This window comes from Taudactylus pleione, unplaced genomic scaffold, assembly GCF_031769625.1.
Source record: "Taudactylus pleione unplaced genomic scaffold, aTauple2 ptg000085l, whole genome shotgun sequence".
Lineage (NCBI taxonomy): Eukaryota > Metazoa > Chordata > Amphibia > Anura > Myobatrachidae > Taudactylus > Taudactylus pleione.
In genome coordinates this window covers 10214294-10222170 of record NW_028284487.1, presented here as the reverse complement: position 1 = coordinate 10222170, position 7877 = coordinate 10214294, and the positions used below count along the sequence as shown (strand labels likewise).

The 7877-nt window shown below is 35.4% G+C and overlaps 3 non-coding genes across 3 annotated transcripts; all 3 read right to left on the bottom strand.

Annotated features, from left to right (window-relative positions):
* Positions 1-1499: 1499 nt before the first annotated feature.
* On the bottom strand, positions 1500-1573 carry TRNAI-AAU (transfer RNA isoleucine (anticodon AAU)). The gene has a single exon. It is a non-coding gene; the product is annotated as a tRNA-Ile (tRNA).
* A 3466-nt stretch (positions 1574-5039) lies between these two features.
* TRNAI-AAU (transfer RNA isoleucine (anticodon AAU)) lies at positions 5040-5113 on the bottom strand. The gene has a single exon. It is a non-coding gene; the product is annotated as a tRNA-Ile (tRNA).
* A 1682-nt stretch (positions 5114-6795) lies between these two features.
* TRNAI-AAU (transfer RNA isoleucine (anticodon AAU)) lies at positions 6796-6869 on the bottom strand. Its single transcript has one exon. It is a non-coding gene; the product is annotated as a tRNA-Ile (tRNA).
* Between the last annotated feature and the right edge of the window lie 1008 nt (positions 6870-7877).

Here is a 7877-nt window from a genome sequence, read left to right as displayed (position 1 = left end):
AAGTGTAATTATCAAAAGTTTTAGGATAGCTTATGTATATTTAAACTTTGTATAAATCCCATCAACTTCAGTGGTTTCTTTACTCCAAACTAATTTTGAAACTGTTTCAAATCAGTTTTCAACTGGAGAGATGTTTGTCAAACATTTGGAAATAAGAAAAGATGCAATAAGAATGCAGTGATCCATCACTTGTGCTATGATTTTTAGATATTCTGGTTTTTAGAATTTGCTTCTTCAGTGTGCACTAATGAGAGTAAAGGTCTGGTCTTCTTCTCTTCTTAAAACTTAGTCCCCAGTAGATTCAATCACCAAATAAATGTCCTGATTGATTAATTTGCCTTTGCATTTCTTAGATTTGCCATATTGCGATATTTGAGAAAAAGTTTTCTATGTATGCCATATAGAGAATTGCAGCATCAGCCAAAGGATGACATTTTTGTTTATTCCTAACATGGATTTCTCTGTTTTGTATGTGTCTATGATGTTCTCTAGCAAGTTTCCAGGGCTGCTAACTGTAGCCTATGCCTTGTATTCATCCCAGACTTCATGCACTTTGCAGCTGGATAAAATCCCTTCTTGGCATTTCTTGTAGGACAACAAGAAATAGCACATGGCCCGTATGGGGATCGATCCCACGACCTTGGCATTATTAGCACCACGCTCTAACCAACTGAGCTAAGCGGCCAAACAAAAAAGCATCAGCAAACACAAAAATGCCAAATGTACCTAAAACAAGAGAAGATTCTGAATTTCAAAGATCAGCAATATTGAGTAGAGGAAGACTCTCTAATAATGGGTTCCATGGTGTAATGGTGAGCCCTTTGAACTTTGAATCCAGTAATCTGATTTCAAATCTTGGTGGGACCTAAGTTTGTTCAATTTCCTTAAAGTTTAATTTTCAAAGTTTTAGGATAGCTTATCTATATTTAAAGTTTGTATAAATCCCATCAACTTCAGTGGTTTCTTTACTCCAAACTAATTTTGAAACTGTTTCAAATCAGTTTTCAACTGGAGAAATGTTTGTCAAACATTTGGAAATAAGAAAAGTTGCAATAAGAATGTAGTGATCCATCACTTGTGCTATGGTTTTTAGATATTCTGGTTTTTAGAATTTGCTTCTTCAGTGTGCACTAATGAGAGTAAAGATCTGGTCTTCTTCTCTTCTTAAAACTTAGTCCCCAGTAAATTCAATCACCAAATAAATGTCCTGATTGATTAATTTGCCTTTGCATTTCTTAGATTTGCCATATTGCTATATTTGAGAAAAAGATTTCTATGTATGCCATATAGAGAAATGCTGCATCAGCCAAAGGATGACATTTTTGTTTATTCCTAACATGGATTTAAAAATTCTCTGTTTTGTATGTGTCTATGATGTTCTCTAGCAAGTTTCAAGGGCTGCTAACTGTAGCCAATGCATTCATCCCAGACTTCATGCACTTTGCCGCTGGATAAAATCCCTTCTTGGCATTTCTTGTAGGACAACAAGAAACAGCACATGGCCCATATGGGGATTGAAGCCATGACCTTGGCGTTATTAGCACCACGCTCTAACCAACTGAGCTAACCGGCCAAACATGAAAGCATCAGCAAACACAAAAATGCCAAATGTACCTAAAACAGGAGAAGATTCAGTATTTCAAAGATCAGCAATATTGAGTAGATGAAGACTGTCTAATAATGGGTTCCATGGTGTAATGGTGAGCACTTTGGACTTTGAATCCAGTAATCTGATTTCAAATCTTGGTGGGACCTAACTTTGTTCAATTTCCTTAAAGTTGAATTTTCAAAGTTTTAGGATAGCTTATCTATATTTAAACTTTGTATAAATCCCATCAACTTCAGTTGTTTATTTTCTCCAAACTAATTTTAAACTGTTTCAAATCTGTTTTCAACTGGAGAGATGTTTGTCAAACATTTGGAAATAAGAAAAGTTGCAATAAGAATGCAGTGATCCATCACTTCTGCTATGGTTTTTAGATATTCTGGTTTTTAGAATATGCTTCTTCAGTGTGCACAAATGAGAGTAAAGGTCTGGTCTTCTTCTCTTCTTAAAACTTAGTCCCCAGTAGATTCAATCACCAAATAAATGTCCTGATTGATTAATTTGCCTTTGCATTTCTTAGATTTGCCATATTGCTATATTTGAGAAAAAGTTTTCTATGTATGCCATATAGAGAAATGCTGCATCATTTTTGTTTATTCCTAACATGGATTTAAAAATTCTCTGTTTTGTATGTGTCTATGATGTTCTCTAGCAAGTTTCAAGGGCTGCTAACTGTAGCATTCAGTATCCCAGACTTCATGCACTTTGCCGCTGGATAAAATCCCTTCTTGGCATTTCTTGAAGAACAACAAGAAAAAGCACATGGCCCGTATGGGGATCGAACCCATGACCTTGGCTTCATTAGCACCACCCTCTAACCAACTGAGCTAACCGGCCAAACATAAAAGCGTCAGCAAACTCAAAAATGCCAAATGTACCTAAAACAGGAGAACATTCAGTATTTCAAAGATCAGCAATATTGAGTAGAGGAAGACTCTCTAATAATGGGTTCCATGGTGTAATGGTGAGCACTTTGAACTTTGAATCTAGTAATCTGATTTCAAATCTTGGTGGGACCTAGCTTTGTTCAATTTCCTTAAAGTTTAATTTTCAAAGTTTTAGGATAGCTTATCTATATTTAAACTTTGTATAAATCCCATCAACTTCAGTGGTTTATTTACTCCAAACTAATTTTGAAACTGTTTCAAATCAGTTTTCAACTGGAGAGATGTTTGTCAAACATTTGGAAATAGGAAAAGTTGCAATAAGAATGCAGTGATCTATCACTTGTGCTATGGTTTTAAGATATTCTGGTGTTTAGAATTTTCTTCTTCAGTTTGTACTAATGAGAGTAAAGGTCTGTTCTTCTTCTCTTCTTAAAACTTAGTCCCCCATAGTAGATTCAATCACCAAATAAATGTCCTGATTGATTAAATTGCCTTAGCATTTCTTAGATTTGCCATATTGCTATATTTGAGAAAAGTTTTCTATGTATGCCATATAGAGAAATGCTGCATCAGCAAAAGGATGACATTTTTGTTTATTCCTAACATGGATTTAAAAATTCTTTGTTTTGTATGTGTCTATGATGTTCTCTAGCAAGTTTCAAGGGCTGCTAACTGTAGCCAATGCATTCATCCCACACTTCATGCACTTTGCCGCTGGATAAAATCCCTTCTTGGCATTTCTTGAAGAACAACAAGAAAAAGCACATGGCCCGTATGGGGATCGAACCCATGACCTTGGCTTCATTAGCACCACCCTCTAACCAACTGAGCTAACCGGCCAAACATAAAAGCATCAGCAAACTCAAAAATGCCAAATGTACCTAAAACAGGAGAACATTCAGTATTTCAAAGATCAGCAATATTGAGTAGAGGAAGACTCTCTAATAATGGGTTCCATGGTGTAATGGTGAGCACTTTGAACTTTGAATCTAGTAATCTGATTTCAAATCTTGGTGGGACCTAGCTTTGTTCAATTTCCTTAAAGTTTAATTTTCAAAGTTTTAGGATAGCTTATCTATATTTAAACTTTGTATAAATCCCATCAACTTCAGTGGTTTCTTTACTCCAAACTAATTTTGAAACTGTTTCAAATCAGTTTTCAACTGGAGAGATGTTTGTCAAACATTTGGAAATAGGAAAAGTTGCAATAAGAATGCAGTGATCTATCACTTGTGCTATGGTTTTAAGATATTCTGGTTTTAAGAATTTTATTCTTCAGTTTGTACTAATGAGAGTAAAGGTCTGTTCTTCTTCTCTTCTTAAAACTTAGTCCCCCATAGTAGATTCAATCACCAAATAAATGTCCTGATTGATTAATTTGCCTTAGCATTTCTTAGATTTGCCATATTGCTATATTTGAGAAAAAGTTTTCTATGTATGCCATATAGAGAAATGCTGCATCAGCAAAAGGATGACATTTTTGTTTATTCCTAACATGGATTTAAAAATTCTCTGTTTTGTATGTGTCTATGATGTTCTCTAGCAAGTTTCAAGGGCTGCTAACTGTAGCCAATGCATTCATCCCACACTTCATGCACTTTGCCGCTGGATAAAATCCCTTCTTGGCATTTCTTGTAGGACAACAAGAAAAAAGCACATGGCCCAAATGGGGATCGAACAAATGACCTTGGCATTATTAGCACCACGCTCTAACCAACTGAGCTAAGCGGCCAAACAAAAAAGCATCAGCAAACACAAAAATGCCAAATGTACCTAAAACAAGAGAAGATTCAGAATTTCAAAGATCAGCAATATTGAGTAGAGGAAGACTCTCTAATAATGGGTTCCATGGTGTAATGGTGAGCTCTTTGGACTTTGAATCCAGTAATCTGATTTCAAATCTTGGTGGGACCTAACTTTGTTCAATTTCCTTAAAGTTTAATTTTCAAAGTTTTAGGATAGCTTATCTATATTTAAAGTTTGTATAAATCCCATCAACTTCAGTGGTTTCTTTACTCCAAACTAATTTTGAAACTGTTTCAAATCAGTTTTCAACTGGAGAAATGTTTGTCAAACATTTGGAAATAGGAAAAGTTGCAATAAGAATGTAGTGATCCATCACTTGTGCTATGGTTTTTAGATATTCTGGTTTTTAGAATTTGCTTCTTCAGTGTGCACTAATGAGAGTAAAGATCTGGTCTTCTTCTCTTCTTAAAACTTAGTCCCCAGTAAATTCAATCACCAAATAAATGTCCTGATTGATTAATTTGCCTTTGCATTTCTTAGATTTGCCATATTGCTATATTTGAGAAAAAGATTTCTATGTATGCCATATAGAGAAATGCTGCATCAGCCAAAGGATGACATTTTTGTTTATTCCTAACATGGATTTAAAAATTCTCTGTTTTGTATGTGTCTATGATGTTCTCTAGCAAGTTTCAAGGGCTGCTAACTGTAGCCAATGCATTCATCCCAGACTTCATGCACTTTGCCGCTGGATAAAATCCCTTCTTGGCATTTCTTGTAGGAAAACAAGAAATAGCACATGGCCCATATGGGGATTGAAGCCATGACCTTGGCGTTATTAGCACCACGCTCTAACCAACTGAGCTAACCGGCCAAACATGAAAGCATCAGCAAACACAAAAATGCCAAATGTACCTAAAACAGGAGAAGATTCAGTATTTCAAAGATCAGCAATATTGAGTAGAGGAAGACTCTCTAATAATGGGTGCCATGGTGTAATGGTGAGCACTTTGGACTTTGAATCCAGTAATCTGATTTCAAATCTTGGTGGGACCTAACTTTGTTCAATTTCCTTAAAGTTGAATTTTCAAAGTTTTAGGATAGCTTATCTATATTTAAACTTTGTATAAATCCCATCAACTTCAGTTGTTTATTTTCTCCAAACTAATTTTAAACTGTTTCAAATCTGTTTTCAACTGGAGAGATGTTTGTCAAACATTTGGAAATAAGAAAAGTTGCAATAAGAATGCAGTGATCCATCACTTCTGCTATGGTTTTTAGATATTCTGGTTTTTAGAATTTGCTTCTTCAGTGTGCACAAATGAGAGTAAAGGTCTGGTCTTCTTCTCTTCTTAAAACTTAGTCCCCAGTAGATTCAATCACCAAATAAATGTCCTGATTGATTAATTTGCCTTTGCATTTCTTAGATTTGCCATATTGCTATATTTGAGAAAAAGTTTTCTATGTATGCCATATAGAGAAATGCTGCATCATTTTTGTTTATTCCTAACATGGATTTAAAAATTCTCTGTTTTGTATGTGTCTATGATGTTCTCTAGCAAGTTTCAAGGGCTGCTAACTGTAGCATTCAGTATCCCAGACTTCTTGCACTTTTCCGCTGGATAAAATCCCTTCTTGGCATTTCTTGTAGGACAACAAGAAATAGCACATGGCCCTTATGGGGATTGAAGCCATGACCTTGGCGTTATTAGCACCACACTCTAACCAACTGAGCTAACCGGCCAAACATAAAAGCATCAGCAAACACAAAAATGCCAAATGTACCTAAAACAGGAGAACATTCAGTATTTCAAAGATCAGCAATATTGAGTAGAGGAAGACTCTCTAATAATGGGTTCCATGGTGTAATGGTGAGCACTTTGTTCTTTGTATCCAGTAATCTGATTTCAAATCTTAGTGGGACCTAACTTTGTTCAATTTCCTTAAAGTTGAATTTTCAAAGTTTTAGGATAGCTTATCTATATTTAAACTTTGAAAAAATCCCATCAACTTCAGTGGTTTATTTACTCCAAACTAATTTTGAAACTGTTTCAAATCTGTTTTCAACTGGAGAGATGTTTGTCAAACATTTGGAAATAAGAAAAGTTGCAATAAGAATGCAGTGATCCATCACTTGTGCTATGGTTTTTAGATATTCTGGTGTTTAGAATTTGCTTCTTCAGTGTGCACTAATGAGAGTAAAGGTCTGGTCTTCTTCTCTTCTTAAAACTTAGTCCCCAGTAGATTCAATCACCAAATAAATGTCCTGATTAATTAATTTGCCTTTGCATTTCTTAGATTTGCCATATTGCTATATTTGAGAAAAAGTTTTCTATGTATGCCATATAGAGAAATGCAGCATCAGCCAAAGGATGACATTTTTGTTTATTCCTAACATGGATTTCTCTGTTTTGTATGTGTCTATGATGTTCTCTAGCAAGTTTCCAGGGCTGCTAACTGTAGCCAATGCCTTGTATTCATCCCAGACTTCATGCACTTTGCCGCTGGATAAAATCCCTTCTTGGCATTTCTTGTAGGACAGCAAGAAATAGCACATGGCCCGTATGGGGATCGATCCCACGACCTTGGCGTTATTAGCACCACGCTCTAACCAACTGAGCTAACCGGCCAAACAAAAAAGCATCAGCAAACACAAAAATGCCAAATGTACCTAAAACAAGAGAAGATTCAGTATTTCAAAGATCAGCAATATTGAGTAGAGGAAGACTCTCTAATAATGGGTTCCATGGTGTAATGGTGGGCACTTTGAACTTTGAATCTAGTAATCTGATTTCAAATTTTGGTGGGACCTAGCTTTGTTCAATTTCCTCAAAGTTTAATTTTCAAAGTTTTAGGATAGCTTATCTATATTTAAACTTTGTATAAATCCCATCAACTTCAGTGGTTTATTTACTCCAAACTAATTTTGAAACTGTTTCAAATCAGTTTTCAACTGGAGAGATGTTTGTCAAACATTTGGAAATAGGAAAAGTTGCAATAAGAATGAAGTGATCTATCACTTGTGCTATGGTTTTAAGATATTCTCGTTTTAAGAATTTTCTTCTTCAGTTTGTACTAATGAGAGTAAAGGTCTGTTCTTCTTCTCTTCTTAAAACTTAGTCCCCCATAGTAGATTCAATCACCAAATAAATGTCCTGATTGATTAATTTGCCTTAGCATTTCTTAGATTTGCCATATTGCTATATTTGAGAAAAGTTTTCTATGTATGCCATATAGAGAAATGCTGCATCAGCAAAAGGATGACATTTTTGTTTATTCCTAACATGGATTTAAAAATTCTCTGTTTTGTATGTGTCTATGATGTTCTCTAGCAAGTTTCAAGGGCTGCTAACTGTAGCCAATGCATTCATCCCACACTTCATGCACTTTGCCGCTGGATAAAATCCCTTCTTGGCATTTCTTGTAGGACAACAAGAAAAAGCACATATCACATATGGGGATCGAACACATGACCTTGGCGTTATTAGCACCACCCTCTAACCAACTGAGCTAACCGGCCAAACATAAAAGCATCAGCAAACTCAAAAATGCCAAATGTACCTAAAACAGGAGAACATTCAGTATTTCAAAGATCAGCAATATTGAGTAGAGGAAGACTCTCTAATAATGGGTTCCAT